This window comes from Peromyscus maniculatus, chromosome 15, assembly GCF_049852395.1.
Source record: "Peromyscus maniculatus bairdii isolate BWxNUB_F1_BW_parent chromosome 15, HU_Pman_BW_mat_3.1, whole genome shotgun sequence".
Classification (NCBI taxonomy): Eukaryota; Metazoa; Chordata; class Mammalia; order Rodentia; family Cricetidae; genus Peromyscus; species Peromyscus maniculatus.
The window spans coordinates 33,856,805-33,868,858 of record NC_134866.1 but is presented as its reverse complement, the minus strand read 5'-3'; the positions used below and the strand labels follow the sequence as shown (position 1 = coordinate 33,868,858).

Here is a 12,054-nt window from a genome sequence, read left to right as displayed (position 1 = left end):
AACCATTTTCATTGTTGATTCATTTGTTGAAGGTCATCTAGTTTGTTCTGTTTCCTGGCTATTGGAAATAAGGTGGTGATAAATGTGGGTGAGCAAGTATCTCTAGAGTAGGGTACTGACCCCTTTGGGAATATGCCAAGAAGTGGTATACTGGAATTATATTGTAGATTTATTTTTGTTTTTTCGAGTATTCTACAAATCGATTTCTAGAGTGGTTGCACCAATTACATTTCCACCAATAATGAATGAAGGTTCCTCTTTCTCTACAACCTCGCCAGTATTTGTTCTCTCTCATCACTCTGTGTGTGTGTGTGTGTGTGTGTGTGTGTGTGTGTGTGTGTGTGTGTGTGTAAATGCCATAACAGAGCCCATTACTTTGTATGCTAACTTCAAAAATTAATTACAAAAAGATGAGTATCTTGTTCATCTTCAACAATACTTGTTAATGAAAATGGTTTTGGCAAAAATATATCTGAACAGTTCAAATGCAGTACAGTGCTACTTTGCGTGACTGAGCATCGTGAAAGAATGTAGATATAGAAGGGGAAATGGACAGTCAGGAGAAGATGTCAACTTTCACAGAAGTGAAAGGACTAATAGTGTGCAGATCACGGACTGGAATTAAAACTTGGCTTAACTAATCAGAAGACAAATATTTATGAGGGGAATATGATGTCATTTATAAAAGATGACAGCATTGGCTTCCTTTAAAATGCTATCTATGAAGATGGATAGAATGGTAAGGATTAATGTTGCATAGAAAGATTCTTGGTCGGGAGAGGGAGTGTTACACTATTGCTCAAAGTTTACAGTGTTACACAACATCAATTTTGCATCAATGCTCTGGTCAAATGTCAGGAAACGCCTATGAAACACATCTGCTATTGAGCAGTAAGCAATTGGTTTATGAAGAAGCTCATTTTTAGGATATTTTATATCCATAGACATTATAAGTAGCCTCCATGGTTGACAGAGCACTTTAAACAGTAATATGAAACCATGGGCATCTGCTAATTGCATACTTATCCAACAGTCTTTTTTTTGTTCTGTGCAGTAGCATAGAATAAAGAACCCAGAAATTGCATGAACACAGACTGATCTACCTACAATGTTCAAGCTCCAGTGCTTATTACTCCTACAATTTACTGATTTACCTTAGTCAAATTACTCAATATCTCTCACTATCAATTTCCACAGAAATGAGACCTGATTTCTTAAGTCCCTCTGTCCCATTTTAGTCTTATTATTCTATACGTCTCTGATTCAGATTCCTATCTGCTGTGTTTGGTGACAGTAAGGTCAGCTTTTTGAAAGTTCATTTTGAATGTAGAGCTACTAATAAAGCATCACCAAAATATGATGATACATATTATACATTAGACACTTGACACATATTCCTTAATGCAAAGAGGCAAGAAAACACAATGGCTAGAAAGTGAGGCTGGAAGCATCAACATATCCTTCTATTACTCCCAACCAGTTGGTCTCAGTTGCTTTAGATTCTTTAATATTTATAGAAATCAGTCAATATTACTGAAAGCAGATTCGACTTTAGTAACAGGAGATGGGACTTGAGAACCTGTATTTCTAACAGGCTCTGATGTGAGGCTGATGCTTCTGCTCTTGGGGTTATATTTCTGACACTCAGTTTCCTCTTCCACATGTGGATAACAATATTATCTCTTTCATTACTCTTCTGGGGACTAAGCCCAGATACTCTGAATGTACTTAGCAGTGCCTATCGTGCAGTAAATACTACTGTTAGTTATTATTATGGATGGCCTTTATATGAGTCCCATGGGACAGATGTAGTTATCAACTGTTTTCTTAGACTTCAGTAACTTGTTTGGGAATTGAGCACAGGCAGTTTGTGTGACAGTTTCTATGACTTCCATAGAAAGCAGTGGTACAAATTTCCTTGTTTACAAATTAATAATAATAATAATAATAATAATAATAATAATTCATTCCCCAAACTCAAGTTTTTAAACCATTCTGTTCCCTGTTGAGTGGACCCACAACAAGTGTTGCTTAGTAGCTTTCCCCAGTGTCCAACAGTCATCTGAAATTTTCTCCTCCTGGATCCCATGACATCTTTAATCATGACTTTCATGGACACATGTGGATGTCTTGTCTCTTCTTCAGTCTTCAACTTGTGTTGACAGTTTCTGATCCTACAGAAGCCACTTGCTTCTTTCAGCATCGTTTATCTTCAAATTTGTATTAACCTTATTGTACTGCAAATGGAAACAGAAATGATGAGTTTTATTTCTTAGAGGAGAGAGTTTGAGACGAGACATTTCATGGGAGGGAGACAGGCTGTGTTTCTGCCTTCTAGATTGCCCTCATTGACCCCTGGGTATCTTTGAGGGTGGCCTTGTCAGGATTAACTGTCTCAGGATTGACTCACAGTGTGTGGAGTTGGGCTTTAGGTGAAATTTTATTAGAGTGAATGATTTGAACATTTAACATCTGGTAAGTTCTCTCTGTATTCAAAAGAGCTTAGAAAGAATGTGAACAGCAATCAATAAACCCAAGATGCTAATGAGGATGTGAGTCAACCCTGGCTCAAGTTTTTATTGAAAAAGTAATGATCCAAGGCATTTTTATAGGGACTAATGCTCTTTGTGTACCAGAAAGAAAGCGAATTAATGTTTCCTATTCTTAAAAACATTAATTGTTTACATTTTAAATTGAATTGGGTTTGGAAAACAAATATAAAAATTGGATCAAAATAATATATTGAAAAAAAAACCCAACTTACTTCTTATTTATTCTTCTCTTAGAGATTGTCACCAGCAACAGTTTGCTGTGGTTCACATGCTTTCAGCTTCCATACGGCCCAGGTGATGTTTTCTTTTGAATAGAAGGCTAGTTCAATTTGCTTTCTCCCTGCCTTCAGATTTACACTCCAGTAGTCAGTTACAAGTCAGTGTCTGACAACCAATATATTACAGAAGTTTAGCGGTTTGTTATCTTTGAAGAGCAATGATTTAAAAGTGCAACATGCCAGCCAGGACTTCCATGATCTGATTAACAGAAGAGAAATCAGATATCTCAAAATAGCAGCACAAAGCCAACCATGCCAGTAACTTAAGGGGAAGTCATCAAATCTGAGAAGTGAGGACTCTTGCTCTGAATCTGAGCAGCTGACTTTATCACAGGTTTCATTTCCTCCCAAGAGATTCCAAAGACATGCTTAGAACGAACACTGTGCTTGTGTCTTTGAACTCTAAGGAACAGTTTCTCATAATTCTTTTCCTGGCACAAAGCAGTTGTGTATACTTGTTTGTTTTATTTTCATCTGCCCATTTAAAATCCATGGTTGTGTGTTGAGATCATTCTGCAATGTAGTCTTGCCAATAGATTGAATGTGGGGAGTCCAGAAAAGGTAAAAATAGCCAAGACTACCCTTAGATAATTGACTTGATAATGGGTTTCAGTGGGGGTAGTTATTAGTAGTTATTTTCACTAGGGAGGGATGGAGGAGACACTTTAGAGGATACTAACAAATGCTCCATGGCTGTCAGAATAAGAACATCTCGAGTTCAAGTGCTAGGTCAGGGCTGGTGACCAGAACATCATTATTATAAGGGGGGAAGTAAGCTATGGGACTAGAGAAGAACTCTGGGGAGTGGGTGCTGTTTTAGATAAGAGCACTATGGTCACTCTACCACCTGGTGTTCAGAACAGAAGAGGCATCCTACAAAATGGAAAAGAGCAGCCTATGAAGCAGGGACAGACAATGAAGCATGGTGGACTGGGACCTAAGAGAAGACTGTTTCCAAAAGGACATGATTGTCTAGTATAATGATATTTTATTTGTACTGAAATGTGATTTGTATGTTAATAAATAAAGTTGCCCGGGGGTCAGAGCTTTTAGCATGCCATAGCAAAAGCTGGGCAGTGGTGGTGCATGCCTTTACCCAGCACTTGGTAGGTAGAGATAGGTAGATCTCTATGTGTTCAAGGATACAGTCAGCATTGGAGACACACACCTTTAATCTCAATACCAACCACAGAGACCTGGACGTCTATACAGACAGGCAGTGACTAGGAGGTCATGTGGTTGGGTTTACAACCAATGAGAAGGCAGAACAGAAACTCTATAAAAAAAGACAGGCACAGGAAGTAGCTCTCTTTTGGAAAGGTACAGCGACAGTGAAGAGTAAAGTTTTTAGCTCTTAGCTATTGCTCTGACCTCTTGGCTTTCATCTCTGTATTGACTCTGTGTTTCTTATTTAATAAGATGGTTGGTTACATCTACAGTCTATGCTTACTATTACTGTGTGTTGGAGTAGTATGGGGATACAGCAATGGTGCATGGCCATCCTACCTGAGAAGTTAAGAAGGCCAAGGTAATTCCTCTGAGCATTTCTTTATAGGGACTGTGCTGCTAGTGAGAAACATGCCAGGTGCTGGAAAAAGATGGAGGTCAGGAAGAGTATTTTCAAAGTGAGTGGGAGGGATTGGAACATAGCTTTGTGATGATCAAATATGATATTGCAATAAAAAGAAGAGATGCCTGTATGAGCAAAATCTTTAAATCGATGGAACAGAATAAATACAGATGTTAAGAACAGGGTTAGCATTTGATAGGAGTACGTCAGTTCATTCACTGCACAAGAAGGGAGGTGGGGGGTATACCATAGATATATATGGAGGTAAGCTTGGTATGTGGAAGATATAGGAACTATCTCCTAAATACTCCTATTTTATTAGGAAAAACAAGAGGTAAATCTTTTAATTTAGAATAAGTATGGAGCCTAGTTTGGAGGTTTGGGGAAAAGATATAAAAGGAGTATTTGAAAAAATTGTGAATATCCTTATATGTGGCACCTAAAACATTTGCTGTCAGAAGTGGATAATAAAACAGTGGTTAGAAGTGGCTTAGGGAAATGTGAGTGATGGAGGGGTGTGGCTGGAGTTATCTCCAGTCCCGCCTGGGCCCACACCCACTCAGACCCAGATAAACACACAGGCGCTTATATTATTTAAACTGTTTGGCCTAATGGCTCAGGCTTCTTGTTATCTAGTTCTTATATCTTAAATTAACCCATTTCTATTAATTTATAAGTTCCCATGTGGCTTGTGGCTTACTGGTACTTACCTCTTATTTCTCATGGCGGCAGCTAGCAGTGTCTCCTGACTCAGCCTTCCACTTCCTAGAATTCTCTTCTCTGTTTGTCCCACCTATACTGTACTTCCTGCCTGGCTACAAGCCAATCAACGTATTACTTATCAATCAATCAGAGCAACACATTCACAGTATACAGAAAGATATCCCCAGCAGTGGGGTAGTGGAGGGTTAGCAGGAGAGCAATTGTACAGGAGGAATATCTTCAGTGTTCTATAGCACAATGGCCAATTATGAGAGAGAATATGAGAGGAATGGACACTATTGCTAGGTAGTATTTGCTCTTTTGAGGGTTAAGGTTAGAAATGTTCTGGATTTTGAGTCCCAGCGGCGGCCCACAGAGGTAGACAGGCCCGGCGGCAGAGACAAGCAGACGCAGGTAGGCCTGCGGCGGGGGCCGGTGGAGGTAGACGGGCCCAGCGGCGGCAGCTGACAGGGATATTCAGACCCAGCGGCAGCCGGCAGAGACATTCAGGCCCAGCGGCGGCCCACAGAAGTAGACGGGCCCAGCGGCGGCCCGCTGAGGTAAACGGGCCCAGCGGCAGCAGCCGACAGGGACATTCAGGCCTGGCAGCAGCCGGCAGAGACATTCAGGCCCAGCGGCGGGCCACAGAGGTAGACAGGCCCGGCGGCAGAGACAAGCAGACGCAGGTAGGCCTGCGGCGGCGGCCCGCGGAGGTAGACGGGCCCAGAAGCAGCCCGCTGAGGTAGACGGGCCCAGCGGCGGCAGCCAACAGAGATATTCAGGCCCGGCGGCAGCCGGCAGAGACATTCAGGCCCAGCGGCGGTCCACAGAGGTAGACAGGCCCGGCGGCGAAGACAAGCAGACGCAGGTAGGCCTGTGGCGGCGGCCTGTGGAGGAAGACGGGCCCAGCGGCAGCCCGCTGAGGTAGACGTGCAGCGGCCGACAGGGACATTCAGGCCCGGTGGCGGCCCCCAGAGGCAGACAGACCCAGCGGCAGCTGACAGGGACATACAGGCCTGGCGGCGGACCGCAGAGGTAAACAGGCCCAGGGACGGAGACAAGCAGACACAGCTTGGAACAGGGACGCCCCTAACCCCAACATCTGGGGAAGAAGCTATCTCCGTGGGTCAGAACCAGAACGAATCTGAACACTCCGTCTGAGGACAACCCAGGGCCCAGCTGCTGATCCTGTGAAACCCAACAACTTGGAGGTGTTGGTGAGACTACCCTGCTCAGCTGAAACCCATCTGGGAGAGGATTCAGATGCCTACAGTTTAAAGTCTGAAGAAACAAGATCAGCTGAGGAGTTGACAAATGAACAAAAAGTGACCTGAGAACACAGAAGAAGGCGCTACCCAGACACCAAACCAGATCACCAGAATCATAAGTATATAATTCACCGATCGAAATCAGCTGCCCCTGAAGAAATAGCCCAAAAGCACCAATTTAACCAAGAACCCCTACTAAACCAAGACTAAAAATTAGAACAAGAGAGGCACTCTCAGACACAGACACCACCTGCACCTCACAGAGGAAGAGATGAGTAGGCGCCAGTGCAAAAATACAGGCAACAACATAAAGACCTATATGGCAACATCAGAACCTAGTGATTCTACACCTGCAAGACCTAAACATACCATGACAGAAGAAACAGAAGAAATCAACCCTAAAAATGACATTAAGAAGATGATAGAGGCCCTTAAAGAAGAAATAAAACATTCCCTCAATGAGGAAATAAAAACTTTCCTTAAAGAGGAATTGAAAAACTACCTTAAAGAGGAAATAAAAACTTTCCTTAAAGAGGAAATAAAAAACTCCTTTAAAGAGGAAATAAAAACTTCCCTTAAAGAGGAAATGAAAAACTCCATTAAAGAGGAAATAAAAAACTCCCTTAAAGAAATGGAAGAAAAAACGAACAAAAAATGGGAAGAAATCAAAGAAAGCCAAGAAAAAGCAATTAAACAGATGAAAGAAACATTCCAAGATCTGAAAAATGAATTTGAGACAATAAAGAAAACACATGCTGAGGGAATGCTGGAAATAGAAATCCTGACAAAACGAACAGGAACTACAGAAACAAGCATAACCAACTGATTGCAAGAGATGGAACAGAGAATCTCTGACACTGAAGACACGATAGAGAAAATAGATTCGTCAGTCAAAGAAAACAATAAAGACAAAAAAGTCCTAACACAAAACGTCCAGGAAATTTGGGACACCATGAAAAGACCAAACCTAAGAATAATAGGGATAGAAGAAGGAGAAGAATACCAACTCAAAGGCACAGAAAATATATTCAACAAAATCATAGAAGAAAACTTTCCTAACCTAAAGAAAGAAATACCTATGAAGATACAAGAAGCTTACAGAACACCGAATAGGCTGGATCCAAAAAAAAAGTCCCCTCGCCACATAATAATCAAAACACTAAACACATAGAATAAAGAAAAAATATTAAGAGCTGCAAAGGAAAAGGACCAAGTAACATATAAAGGCAAACCCATCAGAATAACACCAGACTACTCAATAGAGACTATGAAAGATAGAAGATCATGGACAAACCTCATGCAGACACTAAGAGACCATGGATGCCAACCCAGACTATTATACCCAGCAAAACTCTTAATCACCATAGGCGGAGTAAACAAAATATTCCAGGATAAAACCAGATTTAATCAATACCTGTCCACAAACCCAGCCCTACAGAAAGCACTAGAAGGGAAAATTCAACCCAAAGAAGCTAAACACATCCATGAAAAATCAAGCAATAGATAATCCTACACCAACATACACCACAGAAGGACAACACAACACAACCAAAAAAATAACAGGAATTAACAATCACTGGTCATTAATATCCATCAATATCAATGGTCTCAACTCACCTATAAAAAGACACAGACTAACAGAATGGATTAGAAAACAGGACCCATCCATATGCTGCATACAAGAAACACACCTTAACTCCAAAGACAGACACTACCTCCGAGTAAAGGGCTGGGAAAAGGTTTTCCAAGCAAATGGACCTAAGAAACAAGCTGGTGTAGCTATCCTAATATCTAATAAAATAGACTTCAAACTAAAATCAATCAAAAGAGACCAGGATGGACATTACATATTCATCACAGGAAAAATCCACCAAGATGAAGTCTCGATTCTAAACATTTATGCTCCAAATACAAAAGCACCCACATTCATAAAAGAAACACTACTAAAGTTTAAAACGCACATCAAACCCCACACATTAGTAGTGGGAGATTTTAACACACCACTCTCACCAAAAGATAGATCTACCAGACTGAAACTTAACAAAGAAATAAAGGACCTAACAGATGTTATGACTCAAATGGACCTAATAGATATATACAGAATATTCCATCCTAACACAAAAGAATATACCTTCTTCTCAGCACCCCATGGGACCTTCTCAAAAATTGACCACATGCTTGGACACAAAACAAATCTCAACAGATACAAAAAAATTGGAATAACCTCCTGTATTTTATCAGACCACCAAGCCTTAAAGTTAGAACTCAATAACAACAAAAATTATAGAAAACCCACAAACTCATGGAAACTGAATAATACCCACCTGAAACATCAATGGGTCAAGGAAGAAATAAAGACAGAAATTAAAGAGTTCCTAGAATTCAATGAAAATGAAAGTACAACATACCCAAACTTATGGGACACTATGAAAGCAGTGCTAAGAGGAAAATTCATAGCTCTAAATGCACACATAAAGAAGATGGAGCAATCCCATACCAATGAATTAACAGCACAACTGAAAGCTCTAGAACAAAAAGAAACAAACTCACCCAGGAGAAATAGACGCCAGGAAATAATCAAATTGAGGGCTGAAATCAACGAAATAGAAAACAAGAGAACAATACAAAAAATCAATGAAACAAAGAGTTGGTTCTTTGAAAAAATCAACAAGATAGACAAACCCCTAGCCAAATTAACCAAAAGGCAAAGAGAGAACACCCAAATTCACAAAATCAGAAATGAAAAGGGAGACATAACAACAGACAATGAGGAAATCCAGAGAATCATCAGATCATACTTCAAAAACCTGTACTCCACAAAAATGGAAAACCAGGAAGAAATGGACAATTTTCTGGATAAATACCAAATACCAAAATTAAATCAAGACCAGATAAACCATTTAAATAGACCAATAACCCCTAAAGAAATAGAAACAGTCATCAAAAGTCTCCCAACTAAAAAAAGCCCAGGACCAGATGGTTTCAGTGCAGAATTCTACCTGACTTTCAAAGAAGAACTAATACCAATCCTCTTCAAAGTGTTCCACACAATAGAAACAGAAGGAACACTACCAAACTCTTTTTATGAGGCTACAATTACCCTGATACCCAAACCACACAAAGATGCAACAAAGAAAGAGAACTACAGACCAATCTCCCTCATGAACATTGATGCAAAAATACTCAACAAAATATTGGCAAACCGAATCCAAGAATACATCAAAACAATCATCCATCACGACCAAGTAGGATTCATCCCAGGGATGCAAGGATGGTTCAACATACGGAAATCAGTCAATGTAATACACCATATAAACAAACTGAAAGAAAAAAACCACATGATCATCTCCCTAGATGCTGAAAAAGCCTTTGACAAAATCCAACACCCCTTCATGATAAAGGTCTTAGAAAGAATAGGAATACAAGGAACATTTCTAAACATAATAAAAGCAATTTATAGCAAGCCAACAGCAAACATCAAATTAAATGGAGAGAAACTCAAAGCAATACCACTAAATTCAGGAACAAGACAAGGCTGTCCACTCTCCCCATATTTATTCAATATAGTACTAGAAGTTCTAGCTAGAGCAATAAGACAACAAAAGGAGATCAAAGGGATACAAATTGGCAAGGAAGAAGTCAAACTTTCACTATTTGCAGATGATATGATAGTATACATAAGTGACCCCAAAAACTCTACCAGGGAACTTCTACAGCTGATAAACTCCTTCAGTAAAGTGGCAGGATACAAGATCAACTCAAAAAAATCAGTAGCCCTCCTATACACAAATGATAAAAGGGCTGAGAAAGAAGTCAGAGAAACATCACCCTTTACAATAGCCACAAATAATATAAAATACCTTGGGATAACACTAACTAAACAAGTGAAAGACCTGTTTGATAAGAACTTTAAATCTCTAAAGAAAGAAATTGAAGAAGATATCAGAAAATGGAAGGATCTCCCATGCTCATGGATAGGTAGGATTAACATAGTAAAAATGGCAATCTTACCAAAAGCAATCTACAGATTCAATGCAATCCCCATCAAAATCCCAACACAATTCTTCACAGACTTGGAAAGAAAAATACTCAACTTTATATGGAAAAACAAAAGACCCAGGATAGCTAAAAGAATCCTATACGATAAAGCAACCCTTGGAGGCATCACCATCCCGGACCTCAAACTCTACTATAGAGCTATAGTAATAAAAACAGCTTGGTACTGGTATAAAAACCGACATACGGACCAATGGAATCGAATTGAAGACCCTGACATTAATCCATGCACATATGAACACCTGGTTTTTGACAAAGGAGCCAAAACTATACAATGGAACAAAGAAAGTATCTTCAACAAATGGTGCTGGCATAACTGGATGTCAATATGTAAAAGATTACAAATAGATCCATATCTGTCACCATGCACAAAACTCAAGTCCAAGTGGATCAAAGACCTAAACATAAATCCAGTTACACTAAACTTAATAGAAAAGAAGATAGGAAGCACTCTTGAACGCATTGGCACTGGAGACCATTTCCTAAATAAAACACCGACAGCACAGACCCTGAGCACAACCATTAATAAATGGGACCTCTCAAAACTGAGAAGCTTTTGCAGGGCAAAAGACACAGTCAATAAGACAAAAAGACACCCAACAGATTGGGAAAAGATCTTCACCAACCCCACATCTGACAGAGGATTGATCTCCACAATATATAAAGAACTCAAGAAACTAGACATCAAAGCACTGAACAGTCCAATTAAAAAATGGGCTAAAGAGCTAAACAGAGAATTCACAAAACAAGAACTACAAATGGCTGAAAGACATTTAAAGAAATGCTCAACATCCTTAATCATCAGAGAAATGCAAATCAAAACGACTCTGAGATACCACCTTACACCTGTTAGAATGGCTAAGATCAAAAACACCAATGACAACCAATGTTGGAGAGGATGTGGAGCAAAGGGAACACTCCTCCACTGTTGGTGGGAATGTAAACTTGTACAACCACTATGGAAATCAGTATGGCGGTTTCTCAGAAAATTAGGAATCAAACTACCTCAAGACCCAGCCATCCCACTCTTGGGCATATACCCAAAGAATGCTGATACATACCATAAAGATACATGCTCAGCTATGTTCATAGCAGCACTATTTGTAATAGCCAGAACCTGGAAACAACCTAGATGCCCATCAACGGAAGAATGGATGAAAAAAATGTGGTACATATACACAATGGAGTACTACTCAGCAGAGAAAAACAATGAAAGCATGAAATTTGCAGGCAAATGGATGGAACTAGAAAATATCATCCTGAGTGAGGTAACCCAAACCCAGAAAGACAGTTATGGTATGTACTCACTCATTGGTGGATTCTAGATATAAAATGAACAATCAGACCACAACCCATAGAACCATAGAGGCTATATATATATAGCATGGAGGTCCGTAGGACGACTGTGGCATATAATAAATTTCAGTTTTACTCAATTATTGAAAAAAAATAGCCAAATGAATGGAAACACATGAACTATGAACCAAAGACTGAGGGGCTCCCAGCTGGATCAGGCCCTCTGAATAGGTGAGACAGTTGATTGGCTTGATCAGTTTGGGAGGCATTTAGGCAGTGGGACCAAGTCCTGTGCTCATTCCATGAGTTGGCTGTTTGAAACCAGGAACTTA

General features: G+C 39.9%; 1 long non-coding RNA gene across 2 annotated transcripts; it reads right to left on the bottom strand.

The window, feature by feature from the left end:
• Positions 1 to 505: 505 nt before the first annotated feature.
• Positions 506 to 5,450, bottom strand: LOC121822914 (uncharacterized). Of its 2 annotated transcripts, none has more exons than XR_006064225.2 (3): positions 5,111 to 5,450; positions 2,765 to 3,029; positions 506 to 2,237 (listed from the first exon to the last, which is right to left on the bottom strand). It is a non-coding gene; the product is annotated as an uncharacterized LOC121822914 (long non-coding RNA). The 2 variants fall into 2 exon arrangements; XR_013044881.1 differs by having other exon boundaries at positions 2,765 to 2,936.
• Positions 5,451 to 12,054: the final 6,604 nt, after the last annotated feature.